The sequence below is a fragment of the Globicephala melas genome, chromosome 3 (assembly GCF_963455315.2).
Source record: "Globicephala melas chromosome 3, mGloMel1.2, whole genome shotgun sequence".
In the NCBI taxonomy this organism is placed as follows: domain Eukaryota; kingdom Metazoa; phylum Chordata; class Mammalia; order Artiodactyla; family Delphinidae; genus Globicephala; species Globicephala melas.
In genome coordinates this window covers 42,733,029-42,756,198 of record NC_083316.1, presented here as the reverse complement: position 1 = coordinate 42,756,198, position 23,170 = coordinate 42,733,029, and the positions used below count along the sequence as shown (strand labels likewise).

Below are 23,170 nucleotides of genomic sequence, written 5' to 3'. Positions count from 1 at the left end.
CATCCAATTCTTCCCATAAAATTAAGTTGTGTTGTTATTGTTGAGTAAAACGTACAGAAGTTTGGCCATAAGAGGGAAAAATTGGAATCCAATTTTAGCCATTAAGGTCTAGCCCAAGGAAACCTGTCACAATTTCAGCAATTACAAACTAGACCAAGAAAATCTCACAGTTGGCACTTAGTTTTGGGTTTTGGGAAACTAAGACACCATGAAGTCTATCTGGATCTAAGTGTATCCCTTGTTCTGATATCTGACGCCCTACATATCAAACCTGGTTTGGGGCAAACTGCCATTTTTCTTTGGTGATATTATGTCCCTTTAAGGCTAAAAGTTTAGCAAGTGGTTGCTGTCTTCCTGTAAGGAGGCTTGAGAACGAGAGCAAAGAAGTGAATCATCCACTTGTTACAACAAAGCAGTATCTCTAGGGATCAACCTTGAGGATTTGCCCAAGAAATAGGGGCTCCGTATAACCCTGAGGCATTACAGTCCAGGTGAATTGGCTTTCTTGCAAAGTGAAGGCAAAAAGGTATTGGCTATCTTCACCAACTGAAATACTAAAGACTGCGTTATATAAATCAGCTACAGTAAAGAATTTACTACCTAATAACTATGAGGGCTAGGAACAACAGAGATAACAATGTTGTTTGTTGCTGGGAGGTCCTGGACAAACCTCCACCCTTGGCCCTTAGGTTTTCTCACCAGTAAAATGGGAGTGTCTGCCTCGTACAAGGGATAATGAGGCCTTGAGCCTTGTAATCTTCTATTATAGGCTTTACACCTTGAATGGCTTCCTTACTCTTAGGGTATCAATTAATTCTGGGAAGAGATTTTGAGGAGTCTCTCTGAATTTTAATGGGAAATGTGCTATGAATTTTGCCAACATCATTTGGAGATTTTGCTCATAAGGAAAGTGTTAGCTGATTCAATAGGGACAAATGATCAGCGTTTCCAGAATCTGCTCTAGTACGGTCAGAGATGGAATAAAAGATATCAAAGGGTCATTTAATTCACTTGGTGGATTGCTTAGATGACTACTGTCAATTTCTATATTTTCCCCTTCAGGGAGAAAGAATACTGGCATGATAATTCTCTAAGAAGTCTTAGCCTAATAAGTGGGTAGGGGCAGAGGAGCCAAGGAGAAAAGGGTGAGTATCTCTCAAAAGCCCTAAACTAAAGGGAATAGGTTCAGAGACAAGAACCTTTTGAGGCTGATTAAAGATCTGCACTATTTGAACTGTTTTAGTACTTTGAGGCAGGGCTGTTTTATAGTAGCAGAATTGAGCAATGAGTGTAGCTCCTTTGTCAGTTAGGACTAGAAGAGATTTTCCCCCAATCTGGAGAAATGTTCCTTCAAGCCAGTTAAGAAGGAGGGCTGGGAAAACCACCTATAGTTCCTTGGAGCCCTGTCACTGAGAATTGGGAGGATGTTGGAAGACAAGTGCTTAATTTTGTAACAATCTAGAAACTAGGCAGGTTTTGATTATATTTAGGATCATTCATTTGCTGGAGTTGGAGATTAAGAGTTTTGACTGTATTCCTTTAAGGTAACATCTAGAGAATGAGAGAGATGTTTTGCCAGATTTACTAAATCTGGAGTGAACAAAGTTTTCCATTCCAACCTGGTCATTTTTACTAGAAGGAAAAGGTCCCAGTTCCACCCATTAATAAACATAAGAGTTGGGGGAGAGGAACCAAGATGGCGGAGTAGAAGGACATGCTCTCACTCCCTCTTGCGAGAACACCAGAATCACAACTAGCTGCTGGACAATCATCAACAGGAAGACACTGGAACTCACCAAAAAAGATACCCCACATCCAAACACAAAGGAGAAGCCACAAAGAGATGGTAGGAGGGGCGCAATCACAGTAAAATCAAATCCCATAACTGGGGTGGGTGACTCACAAACTGCAGAACACTTATACCACAGAAGTCCACCCACTGGAGTGAAGGTTCTGAGCCCCATGTCAGGCTCCCCAACCTGGGGGTCCGGCAACGGGAGGAGGAATTCCTAGAGAATCAGACTTTGAAGCCTAGTGGGAATTGATTGCAGGACTTTGACAGGACTTGGGGAAACAGAGTCTCCACTCTTGGAGGGCACACACAAAGTAGTGTGCGCATCGGGACCCAGGGGAAGGAGCAGTGACCCCAGGGGAGACTGAACCAGACCTACCTGCTAGAGTTGGAGGGTCTCCTGCAGAGGTGGGGGGTGGCTGTGGCTCACTGTGGGGACAAGGACACTGGCAGCAGAAGTTCTGGGAAGTACTCCTTGGTGTGAGCCCTCCCAGAGTCTGCCATTGGCCCCAGCAAAGAGCCCAGGTAGGTTCCAGTGTAGGGTTGCCTCAGGCCAAACAACCAACAGGGAGGGAACCCAGCCCCACCCATCAGCAGTCAAGTAGATTAAAGTTTTACTGAGCTCCGCCCACCAGAGCAACAGTCAGCTCTACCCACCATCAGTCCCTCCCATCAAGCCTCTTAGATAGCCTCATCCAACAGAGGGCAGACAGCAGAAGCAAGAAGAACTACAATCCTGCAGCCTGTGGAACGAAAACCGCATTCACAGAAAGATAGACAAGATGAAAAGGCAGAGGGCTATGTACCAGATGAAGGAACAAGATAAAACCCCAGAAAAACAACTAAATGAAGTGGAGATAGGCAACCTTCCAGAAAAAGAATTCAGAATAATGATAGTGAAGATGATCCAGGACCTCAGAAAAAGAATGGAGGCAAAGATTGAGAAGATGCAAGAAATGTTTAACAAAGACCTAGAAGAATTAAAGAACAAACAAACAGAGATGAACAATACAATAACTGAAATGAAAACTACACTAGAAGGAATCAAGAGCAGAATAACTGAGGCAGAAGAACGGATAAGTGACCTGGAAGACAGAATGATAGAATTCACTGCTGCGGAACAGAATAAAGAAAAAAGAACGAAAAGAAATGAAGACAGCCTAAGAGACCTCTGGGACAACATTAAACGCAACAACATTCGCATTATAGGGATCCCAGAAGGAGAAGAGAGAGAGAAAGGACCAGAGAAAATATTTGAAGAGATTATAGTCAAAAACTTCCCTAACATGGGAAAGGAAATAGCCACCCAAGTCCAGGAAGCAGAGTGAGTCCCATACAGGATAAACCCAAGGAGAAACACACCGAGACACATAGTAATCAAATTGGCAAAAATTAAATACAAAGAAAAATTATTGAAAGCAGCAAGGGAAAACTGAAAAACAACATACAAGGGAACTCCCATAAGGTTAACAGCTGATTTCTCAGCAGAAACTCTACAAGCCAGAAGGGAGTGGCATGATGTACTTAAAGTGATGAAAGGGAAGACACTACAAACAAGATTACTCTACCCAGCAAGGGTCTCATTCAGATTCGTTGGAGAAATCAAAAGCTTTACAGACAAGCAAAACCTAAGAGAATTCAGCACCACTAAACAAGCTCTACAACAAATGCGAAAGGAAATTCTCTAAGTGGGAAACACAAGAGAAGAAAAGGACCTACAAAAACAAACCCAAAACAATTAAGAAAATGGTCACAGGAACATACATATGGATAATTACCTTAAACATGAATGGATTAAATGCTCCAACCAAAAGACACAGGCTTGCTAAATGGATACAAAAACAAGACCCATATATATACTGTCTACAAGAGACCCACTTCAGACTTAGGGACACAATACAGACTGAAAGTGAGGGGACGGAAAAAGGTATTCCATGCAAATGGAAATCAAAAGAAAGCTGGAGTAGCTGGTATTTTATTGTGTATATGCAATATAATTAATTTAGCTAGTTTCCCATTGGAAAAAAAAAAAGAAAAAAAACCCATAAGAGTTAAAAACCATACGGATGGATGGAACCATAAAAGACTCAGAATTGCTAAAGCAATCCTGAGGAAAAAGAACAAAGCTGAAGGCATAACCCTCCCAGACTTCAGAGAATACTACAAAGCTACAATAATCAAAACAGCATGCTATTGGCACAAAACCAGACATATAGATCAATGGATCAGAATAAAGAGCCCAGAAATAAACCTACACACCTACAGTCAATCTTTGACAAAGGAGGCAACTGAGAAAAGACAGTCTCTGCAGCAAGTGGTGTTGGGAAAACTGGACAGCCGCATGTAAATCACTGAAGTTAGAACACTCCCTCACACCATACACAAAAATAAACTCAAAATGACTTAAAGACTTAAATATAAGACATGACATCATAAGACTACTGGAGGAGAACACAGGCAAAACATTCTCAGAAATGGGGACTTCCCTGGTGGTCCAGTGGTAAAGAATCCACCTTACAATGCAGGGGACACGGGTTTGATCCCTGGTCAGGGAACTAAGATCCCAGATGCCGCGGGGGCAACTAAGCCCGTGTGCCACAACTGCTGAGTTTGCACACCTCAACTAGAGCCTGCATGCCGCAAACTACATGCTCTGGAACCTGCGCACCACAACTACAGAGGCCATGTACCCTGGAGCCTGTGCACCACAACTAGAGAGAGAAAACCCACATGTTGCAACTAGAGAGAAGTCTGCACACCACAACGAAGAGCCTGCATGCCTCAACGAAGATCCCCCATGTGCTGCAACTAAGACCCGATGCAGCCCAAAATAAAAATAAAATAGATAAATAAATAATAAATAAATCTTTTAAAAAAACCAAAAAACATTTCTCTAAAGTAAATTGTACTAGTGTTTTCTTAGGTCAGACTCCCAAGGCAATAGAAATAAAGAGAAAATAAACAAATGGAACCTAATCAAACTTGTAAGTTTTGGCATAGCAAAGGAAACTATAAACAAAACGAAAAGACAACCCATGGAGTGGGAGAAAATATTTGCAAACGATACAACCAATAAGAGCTTGACTTCCAAAATATATAAACAGGTCATGCAACTCAATAACAAAACAAAAAAAAAACCCAATCAAAAAATGGGCAGAAGACCTAAATAGACATTTCTCCAAAGGAGATGGCCAATAGGCACATGAAAAGATGCTCAACATTGCTAATTATCAGAGAAATGCAAATCAAAACTACCATGAGGCATCACCTCACATGGATCAGAATGGCTATCTTTAAAAAGTCTACAAATAATAAATGCTGGAGAGGGTGTGGAGTAAAGGGGATCCTCCTACGTTGTTGGTGGGAATGTAAATTGGTACAGCCACTATGGAAAACAGCATGAAAGTTCCTTAAAAAACTAAAAATAGAGTTACCATATTATCCAGCCATCCCACTTTTGGGCATATATCTGGAAAAGACAAAAATTCTAATTTGAAAAGATACATGCACCCCAATGTTCATAGCAGCACTATTTATAATAGCCAAGATGTGGAAGCGACTGAAATGTCCATCGACAGGTGAATGGATAAAGCAGATGTGGTATATATATATACAAAGGAATACTACTCGGCCATAAAAAAGAATAAAATAATGCCATTTGCAGCAACATGAATAGACCTAGAGGTTATCATACTAAGTGAAGCAAGTCAGAAAAAGAAAGACAAATATCATATGATATCACTTATATGTGGAACCTAAAAAAATGATACAAATGAACTTATGAAACAGAAATAGACTCACAGATATTGAAAACAAACTTATGGTTATCAAAGCAGAAAGGGGGTGCATGAGGGATAAATTAGGAGTAAAAAAATTTAGAAACTACTCAGGTGGAATCAACATTTGAAGGAAGACCAGAATTTTATTTAAAAACATTCTGAAGTCAATTGTAATATTCATGAGCAGGTTCATTAGATTTTTGTGTGCAAGTCTGAATTTTGTTCAAATCAAATTTCCCGTTTTGGAAAAGCCCTAGGAATTGCTCGATGAAGTCATCTAGCAATTGCCTGAGCCTAATCATAAAATAAGTTAGCGCACTGGTTTCTCAGTTGTAATTCTAGAGCTCTTTCAGGACTTTCCCAATTAGCAGTTTTCATCCAATGCTGGACCTGGCCTTTACCAACAAGCATATACCAACTAGCTGATATTAATCAGAGAAACCAGGTTGATACACTTGAATGGCTATATTAAATTCCTCAGCGAATCTGTGTAAACCTTCAGTTACTTTGGAAAAATCTTTGGCTATGGCTCGCAGTTCAGCTTTAGTCCAGAGAATATCAAGAAATTAAGCTTTTAGCCTCGATCCTCAGAATGCTAAATTTTAAAGCAACAGGTACTGACAAGTGCAGAGAAAAAGGGAATAGGGAGAGTTTCAGAGAAAGGGGGAAGTTTGGTGAGAGAATTAGCATGGGGATGGTGGTAAAAAAGAGGAAGACGGAGCTGTGGGAAACAAGAAGGGGCCAGAGGCAGAGCCTGAGACAAAGAAGCCAAGGAAGAAGAGCCTGAGGCTTCAGGAGCCATTTTACCTTTCTTTCATCATTTGTCTGCCTCAGTTAATCTTAAAGTCTTATTTTGCAGAAGCAATTTTAGACTCCTGATAATTTCAGAAAGCCTCAAAATACCCATAGAAATAAGCATTCCACTCAATTGTAAATTTTTGATCTATTGTAGTCCAATTCTGTTTTAAGAATATTAAGTTTGGGGATTTCAAAAGTTCCCCACAATGACTATTGATATTCTCAATTGTCTTTGGTCAGGTCAGTCTATTTAATTAGAAGTGCACAAAGGGAAGGACCTTGGGTTTTTTTTTAACATCTTTATTGGAGTATAATTGCTTTATAATGGTGTGTTAGTTTCTGCCTTATAGCAAAGTGAATCAGCTATACATATACACATATCCCCACTCCTCCCTCACCCTCCCTTTCCCACCCCTCTAGGTGGACACAAAGCTGATCTCCCTGTGCTATGCAGCTGCTTCCCACTAGCTATCTATTTTACATTTGGTAGTGTATGTATGCCCATGCCACTCTCTCACTTTGTCCCAGCTTACCCTTCCTCCTCCGCGTAGGACCTTGGTTTTAAACATAAAATTGGCTAAAGTCCCTGTAGAGGGTGTGCCCTCAAAATACTTAGATAACTGGGATCTCATTTTCTAGGTGTTTTTCCTCTAGAGTCAAGAACAATTTTCAAACAGTTTAAACAGCTTACAGCACAATAGGTTCAATTCAAACAGCTTGCAAGCTCATCCCAGCCAGTCTTAAGAAGACAGCTTGGTCCCTGAGGAGCCAGGACAAAGGCCCTTCCTCCCTCCCTTCCTTCCCTCCCTCCCTCCTTCCTTCCTCCCTCTCTTCCTCCCTTCTTTTGCCATTCTCCAGAAAACAGCCCTTCCAGAGGAATGGGCTGAAGGCTAAACCAGCAGTTTCATTTGAAGCAGCCCCTTCCCAAAGAAATTGGGCCAAAGTCATTTTCAGCTAACTTCAGTTGAAACATTCTGATCTCAAGATCAGACCAAAGTGCCAAACGAGTACTCAAAACAAGGCCTTACCAAGAAAGATGAAACCTTTAAATAAATCCCAAACAAAGCTGGAGAGCTTCAAATGCAAAAAGGGAGTGAGCTCAGATCCTGGAGGAAAGGAGAAAGTCCTCTCCTTTGAAGAATCCAGCTAATAAAGGAAAATCTCCACTCTGTGTTCTCTAGGCCAGAGGGTCAGAAAGCTACAGTTCTGGGAACAAATCCAGTCTAATACCTATTTCTATAAATAAATTAAAATATAGCCACCTCATTGGTTTATATATTGCCTGTGTTGGCTGCATTCACGCCATAAAGGCAGAATTGGGTAGTTGTTAACAGAAACCATATGGCTATAAAACCTAAAATACTTACTACTAGGCCCTTTACATAAAATGTTTGTCAATTCTTGCTTTAGGCCAGGAACATAATTGCTAGTGACCTGCAGTTCCTAAGCTATGAGGTTACCACAGGGAACTCACAAGGACTTCACAGAGTATTTTAAATTTTTGAGGAAAACAGCAATATCTGTCAGACACCTTGTGAACGCTTGAGGTACTTCACAATTTCAACATTAGATCAAGTTAATTCTTTTGGCTAACGTATCTTTTCAAAATTGAGTTTTCAGCAATTCCTATGATCTCAAGCAAGTGCTGTGCAAAATCCAATGTGGAAGAGGAAATGGAGACAGTGATGTCCCATCTGATTTCAAGGTTTGAGAAGTTATGCAGTGCCCAATAGGTGTATACACCCAATTAGTAAGCAATTGTGGCTATTAAAGAATGAAATAAAATCTTTTTCTTTCAATTTTCATATATATTTAAATAAACACATATTAATTTGTTTGGACCTAACCACTTAGTAAACAGAAACTAAGGACACTGAGAAAAATTTACTCAGACACTAAGGGTGACACAAACCTCTGATCTAGAAGATGATCATCAATGGCTACTGATCATCAATGACTGGTGAAAAGCTAAAGGCGAACTTTGTAAGAGACAATATTTGAGCCCACTGAATAGTCTTAATATCACAAATGAAAGAATTCCAGAAATGTGCTTCCTGATGTGATGGGAAGTCTATAACACCAACTATAAATGCTTGATTTTAAAAATCAATTTTAAATGTGATCAAGCTTCTAGACTTAACTACCAGTCAGCTAATTCTATAAAGTCTGTATTCTTTGTTGTGTGACCACTCTGTTCCATTAGCTTAGTGGTCAGCTAGTGATTTAGCAGAGATATCTTTATTAAATGCTTATAAGCAAAAAAGAAAAAGAAAAAACCAGACAAAATGCAAAAAATCTCTCCCAGTCTTTGTCAACTAGCTGTGTGTTGGGGCACTCCTTCAATGCTTAGCAGGATACTTTACATTTCTGCATTAGCCTTCACTTCCTGCTTGTACAGAGTCTGAAAGTCATCCAGAAGTGAGAGCTTAGGGTCTTCTCAGGTCTTTTCTGAGCATGGGTCCAGACCAAGGCATGCATGTGGCCTTCTGGATTCCCCAGAAGAGGAGGAAGCTTTTCAAGAAAACACTTATACCAGGACTTCCCTGGTGGCACAGTGGATAAGACTCAATGCTCCCAATGCAGGGGGCCCGGGTCCATCCCTGGTCAGGGAACTAGATCCCGCATACATGCCTCAACTAAGGAGCCCACCTGCTGCAACTAAGATACAGCACGACCAAATAAATAAGTAAATATTTAAAAAATAGAAAACAAAAACCCTTTATTCCCCAAGTATCTGCTTCCCCAGCCTCTTCCTTCCTAGGCTTTTTGGCCTGTTTATTGTTTGTCCCAACTGTTACATCGTACCCTGGTGGCAGTGACTAATACATTTGCTTTAAACTCTTTTGACAATCCTGCCTCAGCCCTGGGAGGCTCCAAGCCTGGGGAAACAAAGGTAAGCCCTTGAGCCAAACCTTCAGGACACCACCAGATAGGTCAAAACACAAAATTACAACTCCTTTAGAATAAGGTCCATATTACTCTCTCTGGTACCAGCAACCTACACCAGGAATGTGGGCTGCTGTCCTCAAGGCCACTGGCAAGCTAGAGATTAATCACAGAGCTTTCTTGCCAAAATTCAGCAGTCTTTTCTTAAGTGTTCCCCTGGTTGTTGTGAGTTTTTTAATTAGATTCCAGAGTTCCAAAAAAAGCTGATTCTGACAGTTTCACCAGGTTATTCGTTGCTTTTGTGGAGGGAGAGTTTTCAAGTTCCCTATTCAGCCATTTTCGCTGACGTCATTCCATACCATCTACTTTCGTGCTTCTCAGCCTTACCTAAAAATATTTTCTCAGCCTGAAAAGCAGAGAAAGAAGAAAATTTTGCCACCATTGCAGCTATCAAAAGAATGTACTGTTGAAGGCAGGCTAAAAAGCAGTTGCAAAAGTTTTTTAATAAGGACACCATTAGCAAAATAACTTTTATCTGCCTTAAAGGCAATATTCATCACATTACCTGCCTTGCATTTGTCAAACCCTCGATAATAGAGGCAGAGTTTGAGAGCATAGGCTTTGGAAGAAGACCTCAGTTTGAATTCCAGATCTTCTGCCACTTGATAGTTGTTTGGCCTTGGGTAACTCTTAGAATTCTCTAGGGCTGTTTCCTTATTTGTAAAATAGGGATAATATACACTTCTAGAATCATGGTAAAGACTTAATGAGATATTTTATGTAAAATGCTTGGCACTCAGTTTTAACTATTTGTTAAATTTGGTTTCTTTCATTTGGGATTAACACATTACACTAACATTGTTGGATTTTTCCTGGTTGTTTTGCTTAAAAAAAAAAAGCCACCGGCTTCCTATGTAAGAAGAGCTGAAGTATTGCCATATGCTTTTCAGGAGACTTACCTTAAGCTGACTTTTTATAACAAGCACACCAATTTTCCTTAGACTGTATGTTTATTTGGGGTGGCCGTCGGCGAAATTGTTAGGGATGGGGAGAGGGTGCTTAAAATCCTACCAAAGCCCCTCTTTTAGCCTAGTGACTAAACTGCCAACACGTAAAAAACAAAAAACAAACCTAAATGTCTAGACAAGGGAGAGAAAGTGCCAAATCTAACAATTTTTTTTTCAAACCAGCTTCCCTTGGTGTCCACAGGGTGCAAGCACGTGATGAGAGTACGGAGCACCAGCGAGAACAGCCTGAGATGACAGACAGATAATGCGAGGTCAGCCCTAGATGGAAATGTCACATCAGCCCTTTCTCAGGTGGCCTCCGGGGTGGTAGACTGCAGGAGATCGCGTCCCTCCTCTTAGATGCCTTAAGGGCAGGCAGGCAACAGACTCTAGCGCAAAGGTCTGGCTGCAGATAAAACGCGATTAGCCCACCTGCTCCGCCCTTCCTTCCGAAGCCGGAGGGCTGGGCTCGGCGGGAGGCGTGTTGGCTGTCGCAGAGCCCTCTGGGAGTTGTAGTCCGCGGCGGCGGGAGGTTTGACTGGGGCGGCGGGCTTAGCGCTCTCAGAACTGCATCCCCCGCTGGCCTCCGCGGCCTGGGCCGTTGCCTTTTCCTGTTCAGGGGACAAGAACCCTTGCTGCAGCAAGTTGAGAAGTTTGGGGGAGGGGTGTCCTCCTTCCCGCCGAGCTCTCGGAGATTAAGGGCTCGGCCTGCTCAGGTAGAGGACGTTCCGGGTCTTGCAAACTCATCTCCCGGGAGGGAGCGGAGGGAAAGGGGGGACGCGGCTGCTAAGACTGAGCTTGCGACGGAGTCGGCTGTTACCCGGGGAAGTTCTTCAGGGAAACGCCTCGGAACTGTGGCTTCTTGCGGAAGCGGTGAGGCCAAAGCCGGGGCCCGCGGAGACCGGTCCGGAGAGGCGGCGCGCGTTCTTACAGGTCTCGGGTGAGAGCAAGTCAGGGCCTCCGTCGGGGGCTGAGAAAGAACTCGAGGGGCTGTGGGAGTCGGTGTCTGCCGGACCTTAGGGAAAAGGCAGGGTTACCGTGGGTGAACACCCGAGTGAGAGGAGGAGGGAGGAGGAGAATTGGGGGAATTGCGGGAATGGGAGCGCCCTTTTCTATCCCGAGTAGGAGAGAGCTAGAGAGGGGAGGTGGGGAGGAAGCTCCCTTGGTGCCTTGAGCTAGGACCGCAGATGGGGTGAGGGCTGAGACAGGGAAGTCCTCGTCACGCTTTTCCCCCGGCTCGACTGTGAGAGACAGTGACCACAGTAGGTGGCTTGACATTTTCCTGTCTTAGAATAATAGAGCTGGAACGGACCTTTGAGAGCAGCTAGTCAAGCGCATTCTCTCATTTTCCAGATGAGGAAACTTCAGTCCACCGAGTTGAAGAAACTGGCTCGCTCACCACGAGACAACCGGTTAATGGCCAGCTTGACTAAAACCTAATTTTCATGACTCTCAAGCCATGCCGTAATCTATTGCTGAGATCAGTAGATTAGCAAACTTTACAACCTGTTCCCCCTCCTTTTATCTTTTTACTGCTTGTCATATGCAGGGTAACAGGCAGCCCCTGAAGGGAAAGGCTTTACACTTTGCAGTAGGTCAAAGAAACCCTTGTTTTAACTTGAACAAAAATCTCCTTGCCTCACAAACAACTACAAACTTCATATTAAGAATAAAGGTTGGTGGCAAGCTAAGATGTCACCTATAGCTTCTTTGCCTCGAAGAAAATAAAGTTCACCTTTCCTTTCCCACTGTATGCCCACTAGAGCTCTGAAAACATTTAGCCTTAGATTTCTTCTGTCTTAAATGCTGCATATCTCAGTTACATACATAAAAATAATGCTGCTTATTGTGATTTTTATAATACCCTAAATAGTTACAATAAAGGGTAAACAGCATAGGAGGATGGGAATACCTGAATTACAAATTAAAATAATGATTTATAGTATTTTTTTAAGAGATACGAACATAAAAGTAAAGAAAAAATTAAGAAGATAAAAATTTCTAGCAAGCCAGCATTTTATAATACACTTAAATTTCAGTACTTGCCAGTATTCTTTCTTTCCTACTGCCTAAACATAACTAGAGCATTTAGTGTTCCCAGTGTGAGAGGAGAGGTTCTTTGGTGCCATTGCATTGTTCTGACTGCTAATTTCTTTATTAAAACACATTGTCTTCCAGCACTGTCAAATTTAACACCTTTTGAAGGATTTATTGATCAGATTAGAAGCATGTTCCAACTGTCACATCAGAATTTGAATATTATGGCTCCTATTGGCTCACCATTAAGCAATTCATAAGGAAGAGGTTTAGATAAAGTTTGTTACCGGACTTTATAGAAGTTACAGACTTACCTAGAAGAACATACATATACATAACTGCTTTCACAAGGCTGCCTTTTTAATGATATGGTTCCAATTGCTTTGATATTGGCATACTACAGAGGTGAGTAAACTATGACCAAATTTGGCCACTGCCAAATGTATTTACTTTTTATATGGTTTTACTGGAACACAACCATGCTTACTCATTTATACATTGTCTTTTGTGCTACAGGCAGAGTTGAGTAGTTGTAGAGACCATATGGCTGGCAAAGCCTAAAATATTTACTATCTGGCCCTTTGCAGAAAAAAAATTATCAACCCCTGGCCTGGTGAACTGAATGTAAATATAGTATCTAAAACTCTACCATTTGCAGAAGTATTAGTTAATAGTAATTTTCACTCATAAATACTTGTATGGTGGGTTCATAATCCATTTCTTTGGGCAAAAGCTAGTACCTCCTTATTGCAGATTGTCGCTAGCATCTTGGCATATGTACTATAGGTTTGCTTTTGCAAAGAATTGTCAAAGAAAGTTTCTGAACCTAGTGTGGAAAGGGCTGACATTCTTTGAGATATACTGATGCTCACAGTTAATAACTTTTAAAAATAACATTTAGGAGCTTCCTTTGGTTGTTCTCTATGTTCTTTTCATGGAGATAAATGCTTCAGCATAAGCACCAGCAAACAAGTTAATAAGCTGTTTTCATATTGAGACCCCATACTAAAACCAATCTTAAAATAAATGATAAGGGTCTTTTTCTTTTTCTTTTTCTTTTTTTTTTTTTTTTTGCGGTACGTGGGCCTCTCACTGTTGTGGCCTCTCCCATTGCGGAGCACAGGCTCTGGACGCCCAGGCTCAGCGGCCATGGCTCACGGGCCTAGGCGCTCTGCAGCATGTGGGATCTTCCCAGACCCGGGGCACGAACCCGTATCCCCTGCATCGGCAGGCGGACTCTCAACCACTGCGCCACCAGGGAAGCCCAAGGGTCTTATTACTAAATGACTTATCTTTGACATTAATAATCTTGTATCTGGGACTTCAGTGTCTTAAAGATCAGAGGATTGAATGAAATAGAAATGAATATATCTGTTTATGTCATTTTTTTGTATTTAACTCCCTATATTAGTGTTAGTCTGTGGCAAATTAGTGCTTAGGAATATTTAAAATTTTACTTAATCATTGGTAGCACTATTCTGTGTTACCATCTAAGTAATATTAGCTATGAAACTCCAATTCACCTCTCAACCTAATTCATCAAACTTCAGTTTATAGTTCTTAAGACTTTCAGAAAGGTATCAAATTTCCTTTGAAACAGCATTCTGGGGGAATTTGAAGTTCAGGTTACTTGACTAATTGAGGCAACTGAAAATGATCTGTTTCCTTACAGTTCTTCATATTTACTTGAATGTTAATAAATCTTTGAAAGGCACTAGGAACTTTGGACTCATTCATGATTTATTTTGAATCATTGAAATATCATCAGTTTTCTGCTTGTTTGGAATAAAAAGCTAATTTGACAATGCCACAAGATTTCAGATTCGCCCAGGACAAATACATGTATGTGATTAAACTGGAAACTTTATGTCAATTCCTGAATGTCCTTCATATTTTCCCCAACCTTGATTATCTCTTTTTGTTAAGGCTGACTGAAATCTAAGAACCTTTCTAGATTTTCCTCTTTTCTGGTTTCCTAACATTCAATATTCAGTGAAAGTATCATCTCCAGGACATAAAAAATCCTGTTTCTAAACTCAACCACATTCTCAGTTTAGTTCAGGAACCAATACAGTGGAGAGTATTGGTTAACAAAGTAAGTCAGAAGTGTAGCCGTTTTTTTCTGCCATTGTTTAAGCAGGTATGTTTTTTCCTACTCTGACTTGGCTATTGACCTTTCCTGTGTTTCACTGCTGCTGGAAGGATTATTGCTGTCCAAGGGAATATCTAGCCTTGAGACAAAGAAGTTTGCATCAAGAGAAACAAATTCACCTAAGCTAGTTTGCTTCAAGAAAACTGTGTTGTTTTAAATTTTTAATCCAGATACTTCGGCACATATCTTCACTCTTCTAGTTCTAAACTTTGTTTTTAAAGAGTTTAAGGCCATTTGTCATTCTAGGTATTACTGCTTTTTTGTTTCCGAATCTGAACAGGACCTGATTTTCAGAGGCTTCTTTTGTCTTCCAAATAGCCTGCCTCCTTCTTTAAAGCAGACATCCCACTATAGTGGGAAATAGCGTTTGGGATCAAAGTAGCCTGGTTTCATTTCCCAATCGTGGCTTTATTAGTTACGTGATTTAGGACAAGTTACTTCTGAGCTTCATGGTTTTTTATTTATTTATGTTTTTTGTATCAATAATTTGAAGGTAATACCTATTTCCCAAATCCTAAAGTATTGGATGCAATTAAACAACGTGTAAACATTAGGCCAGTAGTAGGCATTCAATAAATAAATGTTAGTTCCATCTTCCACTACCTTTCTATTGACTTGTCTTTTTCTCTGAGTTTTTCTCCAAAGTGACACTGTTTTGTTCTTCAGAAATGAATTCTTTCCCTTTAGGTCTATTCTGTTTGTGACAGTTCAGTAATTCTATGAAGCTCAATTTCTTTATCTTTCTTACCTCACTGGGTTTACTCACTTTATGCTAAAGACGTACATCTGTCAGCTGATTTTATTCAGGCCACTAAATTAAGCCAAAATATAATTTTGCTAGTTACTTTTAAAGAACTAAATTCATAATAAAAATGATAGCTATGTTTATTGAGCACTCACTGTGGACCGGTCACATTATTATGTGCATTATCTCATTTAAATCTCAAACCAAATTCCCTTAGGGAATTTAAGTAAGTTGCCCCAAGTCACACAGTAAATCCAGGATTCAAATCCAAGCAGTCTTATGTGAGCTGACCACTAAATTCTACTTAATAGAATCAGAATAGGCTATATCCCAATTTAACCATTGTGTATAATTCAAACAAATGAATACCTTCTGAAGGTGGTTTCATCAGTTTTTGTAGATTTAAGAGCAATAAGGTTCTGCCTGCTTACCAATATTAAAAATTTTCTCTAGCATTTCTTTACAACTCTGTTTATGCCTTTTTCCTCCCACAGTATAACAGTTTCATTAAGCTCATTTCATTAAACTTAGTTTAAGTTCACAAATAATAGTAGCAAACTCCTATATAAAGTTCAGTAGTGCTTGGAATAGTTCCAAATGCTTACACATTAATTTATAGATTATTTTATGTGCTTTAGATTTTCTTTTATAAATTTCCCCCAAGTTCTTTAAGTTATTCTTTTTGATGAAGGGGTACTGGCTTCCTGACAGTCAACTTTTCAATTTCTAAAATATTTAATTTTTTAAATTGAGATGATATTTTTAAAACTCTCTAAATTTAATAACTTCTCTACTATATGTTTATTTTCCAAGCTTTTAATTCCTATGCCATGTCCATCTTTCTTTATTTTCCTTTTCCTTTTTTTTTCTAATTGAGATACATTTGATGTACAATATTACATAAGTTACAGGTGTACAAAATAGTGATTCACAATTTTTAAAGGTTATACTGCATTTATAGTTATTTTAAAATATTGACTGTATTCCCTGTGTTGTACAATATATCTTTCTAGCTTGCTTATTTATTTATTTATTTATTTATTTATTTATTTATTTTTGCGGTACGCGGGCCTCTCACCGTCGTGGCCTCTCCCGTTGCGGAGCACAGGCTCCGGACGCGCAGGCTCAGCGGCCATGGCTCACCGGCCCAGCTGCTCCGCGGCATGTGGGATCCTCCCAGACCGGGGCACGAACCCATGTCCCCTGCATAGGCAGGCGGACTCTCAACCACTGCGCCACCAGGGAAGCCCGCTTATTTATTTTATACGTAATAGTTTATAACTCTTAATCCCCTACCCATATCTTGCCCCTCCCTGCTTCCCTCGCTCCACTGGTAACCACTAGTTTGTTCTCTGTATCTGTAAGTCTGTTTCCTTTTTGTTATATTCGCTAGTTTGTATTATTTTTTAGATTCCACATATAAGTGATATCATGCAGTATTTGTCTTTGTCTGACTTATTTCACTTAGCATAATACCTTCCATGTCCATCCATGTTGTTGCAAATGGCAAAATTTCATTCTTTTTTATTGCTGAGTAGTGTTGCATTATACATATACCACATCTTCTTTATCCATTCATCTGTTGATGGACACTTAGGTTACTTCCGTATCTTGGCAGTTGTAAATAATGCTGCAATGAACATTGGGGTACCTGTATCTTTTTGAATTAGTGTTTTCATTTTTTTTCAGATATATACCCAGGAGTGGAATTGCTGGGTCATATGGTAGTTCTATTTTCAGTTTTTTGAGAAATTGGCCATACTGTTTTCCACAGTGGTTGCACCAATTTACATTCCCCCAGCAGTGTATAAGGGTTTCCTTATATGTACATCCTCACCAAGACTTGTTATTTCTCACTTTTTTGATGATAACCATTCTAATGGGTGTGAGGTGATATCTTATTGTGGTTTTGAAGTTCCCAGATGATTACTGACGTTGAGGATCTTTTCTTGTGCTTGTTGGCCATCTGTATGTCTTCTTTATAAAATGTCTATTCAGATCTGCCCATTTTTAAATTGGGTTGCTTGTTTTTTTGTTGAGTTGTATGAGCTGTTTATATATTCTGGGTATTGACCCCTTATCAGTCATATCATTAGCAAATATTTTCTCCCATTCAGTAGGTTGTCTCTTTGTTTTGTCAGTGGTTTCCTTTTTGCCACACAAAAGCTTTTAAGTCTGATTAGGTCCTATTTTGCTTTTATTTCCTCTGCTTTAGCATACAGGTCAAAAATACATGTTGCTGTGATTTATGGCAAAGGGTGTTCCGCCTATGTTTTCCTGTAGGAGTTTTATGGTTTCTGGTCTTACATTTAGTTCTTTAATCCATTTTGAGTTTATTTCTATATATGGTGTGAGAAAATGTTCTAATCTCATTATTTTACATGTGGCTGTCCAGTTTTCCCAGCACCACTTATTGAAGAGACTGTCTTTTCTCCATTGTATATTCTTGCCTCCTTTGTCACAGATTAATTGATCGTAAGTGCACGGGTTTATTTCTGGGCTTTCTCATCCTGTTCCGTCGATCTATTTGTCTGTTTTTTTGGCCAGTACCATAGTGTTTTGAGTATTGTAGCTTTGTAGTATAGTCTGAAGTCAAGAAACATTGTTCCTCCAGCTCTGTTCTTCTTTCTCAAGATTATTTTGGCTATTTGGGGTCTTTTGTGTTTCCATACAAATTTTAAAATTATTTGTTCTGGTTCTGTGAAAAATGCCCTTGGTATTTTTATAGGGATTGCAATAATCTGTAGATTGCCTTGGGTAGTATGGTCATTTTAACAATATTAATTCCAATCCATGAACACAGTATACCTTTCCATCTGTTTATGTTGTCTTCAATTTCTTTCATCAGTGTCTTATAATTTTCCAAGTATAGTTGTTTTGCCTTCTGAGATAGGTTTATTCCTACATATTTTATTCTTTTTGATGCAATGGTAAATGGGATTGTTTTCTTAATTTCCCTTCTGGTAATTTATTTTTAGTGTATAGAAGTGCAACAGATTTCTGTATATTAATTTTGTATCCTGCAACTTTACTGAATTCATTGTTGAGCTCTACTACTTTTTTGGTGGCATCATAGGATTTTCTATGTGTAGTGTCATGTCATCTGCAGAGTGTTACCTTTTTACTTCCTTTCCAATTTGGAATCCTTTTATTTCTATTTCTTGCCTGATTGCTGTGGCTAGGACTTCCAATATTATGTTGAATAAAATTGGCAAGAGTGGGCATCCTTGAGTTGTTGCTGATCTTAGATACCCACCTTAATTTAGTTATTTTTTTTTATTTTTTATTTTTTTTAGAGAAACAGAAAGTGCATATTTATTTAAAGTAAGCAAGAACCTATGAATTCCTGACAATGGGAAAGTCAGTTTAAGACAAAGAAAATACTATACTCGGTGTAGATATGGAACTTATTACTTCAATAAATTGTCCAGGTAAAAATTATAATATAATACTTTTCAGAAGTATTAAGAAACAGCATTTCTCAGTGTTCCAAGATGCTCCTTGGCAAAAGAGGATTCAGTGATCAAATACATTTGGGGAACACCACATGTTCTAATCCCATCTGGAGTCACATAACCATGAACAAATTACAAGCTCTAGGAAATCCAATTTAAGATTCACTCTTAATTCTAGCTCCACAAATTCTTAGAATGTGTTCTACCATTAAGAACAAATTCTAGGCCAGAAGAGAGTCCAAGAAGGAACTCTCACCATGAACTGATACCCTGCACTTAATCCAACATATCAATTCGTTCCACATCATGTTCTCTGTGGGCTTAGCCCACACATACTAATAGAGCCTGATTCTAAGGGCTGGAGCTCAAGTCAGCTCTCAAGGAACGCTCAGGAACAGCAAAATGGAGTGGTAGGCTATAAAATCAGAAACACTTGAAGGAACTGCATATTTACTGATATTTACCTATCAGTCTTCAGCACTTAAGACAGTGAGCTTGAAATTCTGTCTTATATTCATTTATGTACTCCCAACGCAGTGCATGGGGTACCACCAATCAGGCAGCTAAAATTTTTGGACAAATACAGTCATAAAATGGGCTAGGCACAGGTTCTAAACTTTAGGTCATAAATTTTGTGCATTCATGACATCAAGGCCTCATTTCATTCAATAAATATTTCTGAATGCCTACTACGGGTGGGTATTTCCAAGAATGCAGAGGTGACTAAGATACAATCTTTACCCACAAGAGCTCCAGGCATCAGAGGTACTAGTACTAGCCATTCCCTCTTGTACAGGTTTTGGCACACCGCTGGTATCTAATAAATGCTTGCTTGAATTGAGTTCAGAAGTCAAGATACACTTTAGGTCTGGTCAACTTTGGTACTTGGCAGGCCGGGAGCCTAGAGCAGGGCTGAGTCAGACCACTCTGGAGACTGTTTCAGAATGACTGAGATATTGAGTAACTAGACCCATCTTGATTATCACTACTCTAGGGATTACAGACCCATCCAGGAGTCAATTTTTACTAGAAAAGCCCCAGGACCCAAAGGAGTTTAACAGTATACACCAAGACAGTATTTCTGAATAAGTGTACAATAAACTCATAGGTTCTTGAGATGTTAATAGATAGTATACGGTGAAATATGACTCAGAAAGGGGTTCAATAGAGTTGACAGGCCTCTGTACTTTAGGACTTTATGCCCTGAAGCAATGTGCTATGCTCCTTTTATACACTGTCTTATTTAATTTTTTCCCTGTCTTATTTTTCAGTGACAATTTCTCACTGTCTTATTCTTATTTTTCCCATTTTTAAAGATGAGCAGCTAAAGCTCAGAGAGTAAGTCATCTGCTCCAGAGCACACAGGACCATCATGAGGTAAAGAATGGGACTCTGAAATCAGGGCCTTCTGGCACCAAAGACTGGCTGGTGATCCCTGAAGCAGTGCTGTTTTGAATGTACTGATGGGAACCAGAACTCTGCCGGAGGGACACACAGCACACAGGGTTTCCCAGACTGATTTGATGAGGGAAGCCTTTTGACTGAATCAGTACTTGAGACTACCTCTCCATTAACACATTTTGAGAAATACTGTGGGAAAATGAGTCCGAGATACCCCATGAAAGACAGAAGGGAGGTGGAAGGCAACTCATGAAGAAAGCTATTCTAGAAAGAACATTTACTAAAATTGTGCTCAAAGAATTATTTATTGGAAAGCGTAAACGCAAGTTGGACAGGTATCATTTTTTAACCTCCAGATTCATAAGCTCCAGCTCATAGCTCATTTATGACCAATAATATTGGATAAGATGTTCCAATTCCAACATATTCCCTTAGCTAGCTTTTTAGGATTTGTTGTAGAATTTGACTTACCTCGTAGTTCAGTTCAGTATGTCACTAATTTTTATAAAGTATATTCACAGTGGGAGTATAAGTTTTAACTTGCTGTGTATCTCAACAGGCCTGCAATATGCATTTTGGGACGAGATAATTCTTCACTGTTTAGGACTGACCGAACTTTGTAGGATCTAGCATCCTGGCCCCTACTGACTAAATACCAGTAGTAACCCCCCCTAGTTTTGACAAGAGACATCCCCACAATTTCAAAACTCCATCTAAGGGAGAGTATCACCTCCAACTGAGAACCACAGGTTTAAAGCAAACTGGAAAGTTCAATAAAATAGTAATTGGAGGATAAACACCTAACCTGACTCTGCACTCAGTATTCAAGCAAAGAATTCAAGACTTAACATGCCAGCTTCAATCCTTCATATCCAACGTCTCATTACATTTCTCTCTATTCTGTTAATAACATGAACAGATTCAACACAAAATGCCAAAATACCATTTTTAGCCAGGAGGGCCAAGCCCTGCTACTGCTTTGCCAACAACAGCAATAAAGCCGGGCAGAAGCTAAGCCCAGGATTGCATGGCATATTGGCTACCCTCTGAGGCAGCAGCCACAAAACATGTACACCTGAACAGTCTATCATTTTGTCAAGTGTGGACTTGAAGAAGGATTCTGGCTTTATTCTTTTTAAAGTGATCTATTATCACAAAGCTTGCTCCCTTCTCAATGCTGAGTTAGTTGAGCAGTGCAGCTCCATCCTTGTTAGGATTGTTAGGACCCAAATAATTTTAGACCAAAACGACAACGACGACGACAACAACAAACTTGACTGTTCGTTCAGTAACATATTCACAGACACACCAGAATGCATTCAGGAACACTGGCTTCATTTCTTGATTGGAATGCCAATCACCATAAAATCTTCTGCTAGAGTCACTTCTTGGAGATCTAACACTGATTCAGCTTGCTTTTTAAGCTCTACGATCCCATCTGTTTCTCCTTCTCTGGCCAAGGCAACTGGTTTGTACCTCTGACTGAAGTGAGTCAGAACGAGCCTCTTTGCTTGGCACAGCTTTGCAAATGCTGCTGCCATGTGTGGCGTGCTGTGGCCGTGTTCCTTTGCTTTGTCCATCTGGGTGTCATCCAGGGTTGCTTCATGTATCAACAGGTCTGCTTCAAAGCACAGCTTCACTCCTCCATCATCCACAACCCCAGAACAGTCACCCAAAATGCAGATTTTTCTTCCAACAATAGGCTTTTTTAAGACATCTTGGGGAGAAATTGTAACTCCATTTTCCAGAACAACAGAAATTCCATTTTTCAGCTTCCCATAGGCAGGACCTGGCGGAACACCAAGATCTTTCAGTTTCTGTGCATTGAGTTTACCTGGGCGTTTCTTCTCCACAACTGAAAATCCAAAGGAGGGTATTCGATGAAAGAGGCGAAATGCTTTCACAACAAACTGTTCATCATCAACCAGGAGGTGCGAGTTTTCTTCTGAGTCTAACACGATAGTTCTTCCCTGTCCGTCTTTGGGAGGGTTGTCTGCTTTATTCACGTGTACAGATTCTTTCAGTTCTTCTGTAGGACACTGATCCGCTGTAGGCACCAGCTCATGGACCACATAAGGGAAGACCAACTCCGTGTGAGAAAGTTCCATGGTTTGCCAGATAAAGTCCCGAAGCCCCGCAGGGCCATAGATTTCGATCGGCTGTTTGGTGACCATGGAGCCACTCTGCAGGCTGATTGTGCAGAGGAGGCCAGGAAGGCCAAAGAAATGGTCTCCATGAAGATGCGTGATGAAGATCTTAGTAATTCTCCCTGCTCTGACCTCAGGGTTTCAACATAAGACAGTATATAATCAGGGTTGAACTGTGTACACCTCAAGGCCACGTGTCCCAAGTGCATTAGTTCCTTCTTCCAACAGCTCTTTTTCTAACTCCCAATCTTGGTCTGGGACATCATCACCTGTAACTTGTAATAATTCTTCACTTCTTCACAGACTAGGAATTTACTCAGTCACCACCTGCTGTTGGCTCTATAAGTATCTCTTTGAGTCTCTCATCTTCATCCTTATCCCTACTTCCTGCTTCAACATCTTCATCTTCTCTCTCTCAGGTGAATGCCACTGCCTTGGAACTGGTCTCCTGATGCCAATCTCTCTCTCCCAGTATATGTGCCATTGGAAAACTGTCCTTCACACCGAAGGACCAGAGCAGAGGCACCCCGGGTTGGGGATGGGTATGCTGCGCCTGTCCCCAGAAATGTCACATCCATAGACATCTTCCACCCCACTCCCCGAGACCCGCGGCAAGAGCCGAGGGAGGCGCAGGCCTGCAGCAAGGCCCAGCCGTCCACGGGGACACGACCACCCACCTTAATTTAAAATGTATTTTTCATTGATATTTTATATAGAATGTTTTTACTCATTACATCCAGGAGATACTTTTTTCAAGTTTTATTTAGTGAAATTGACAGTTTTAGACTAAGGATATTTAATAGGACTGTCAATCCTAGTCTTGTAAATTAGTGGGTCAAAGTACTCTTAATTCTGCCTTTAGTTTTAAAACTTAAGACCAAAGAAGTCAACTGAATTATTAATCAGTTTTATTACATTAAAAAAGGAACTGAAAAATCAGGCTTCTGTTTTTGCATATCAACTAACTGTTC

General features: G+C 40.2%; 1 protein-coding gene and 1 pseudogene across 5 annotated transcripts in view; one reads left to right on the top strand and one right to left on the bottom strand.

The window, feature by feature from the left end:
- Positions 1-10,765: 10,765 nt before the first annotated feature.
- SLC38A9 (solute carrier family 38 member 9) overlaps positions 10,766-23,170 on the top strand; it is a 110,811-nt gene continuing 98,406 nt past the window's right edge. For 2 of the 5 annotated variants that reach the window (XM_030843360.2, XM_060295779.2), the window contains exon 1: positions 10,767-11,202. The gene's annotated coding sequence lies outside the window, so the exon portion shown is untranslated. Of the gene's footprint in view, positions 11,203-11,615; positions 11,675-12,440; positions 12,705-21,727; positions 21,984-23,170 lie in introns of those variants that run through there. The other 3 variants (XM_060295780.2, XR_009563379.2, XM_060295781.1) reach the window with 3 other exon arrangements.
- LOC115848336 (zinc phosphodiesterase ELAC protein 1 pseudogene) lies at positions 19,739-22,344 on the bottom strand (annotated as a pseudogene).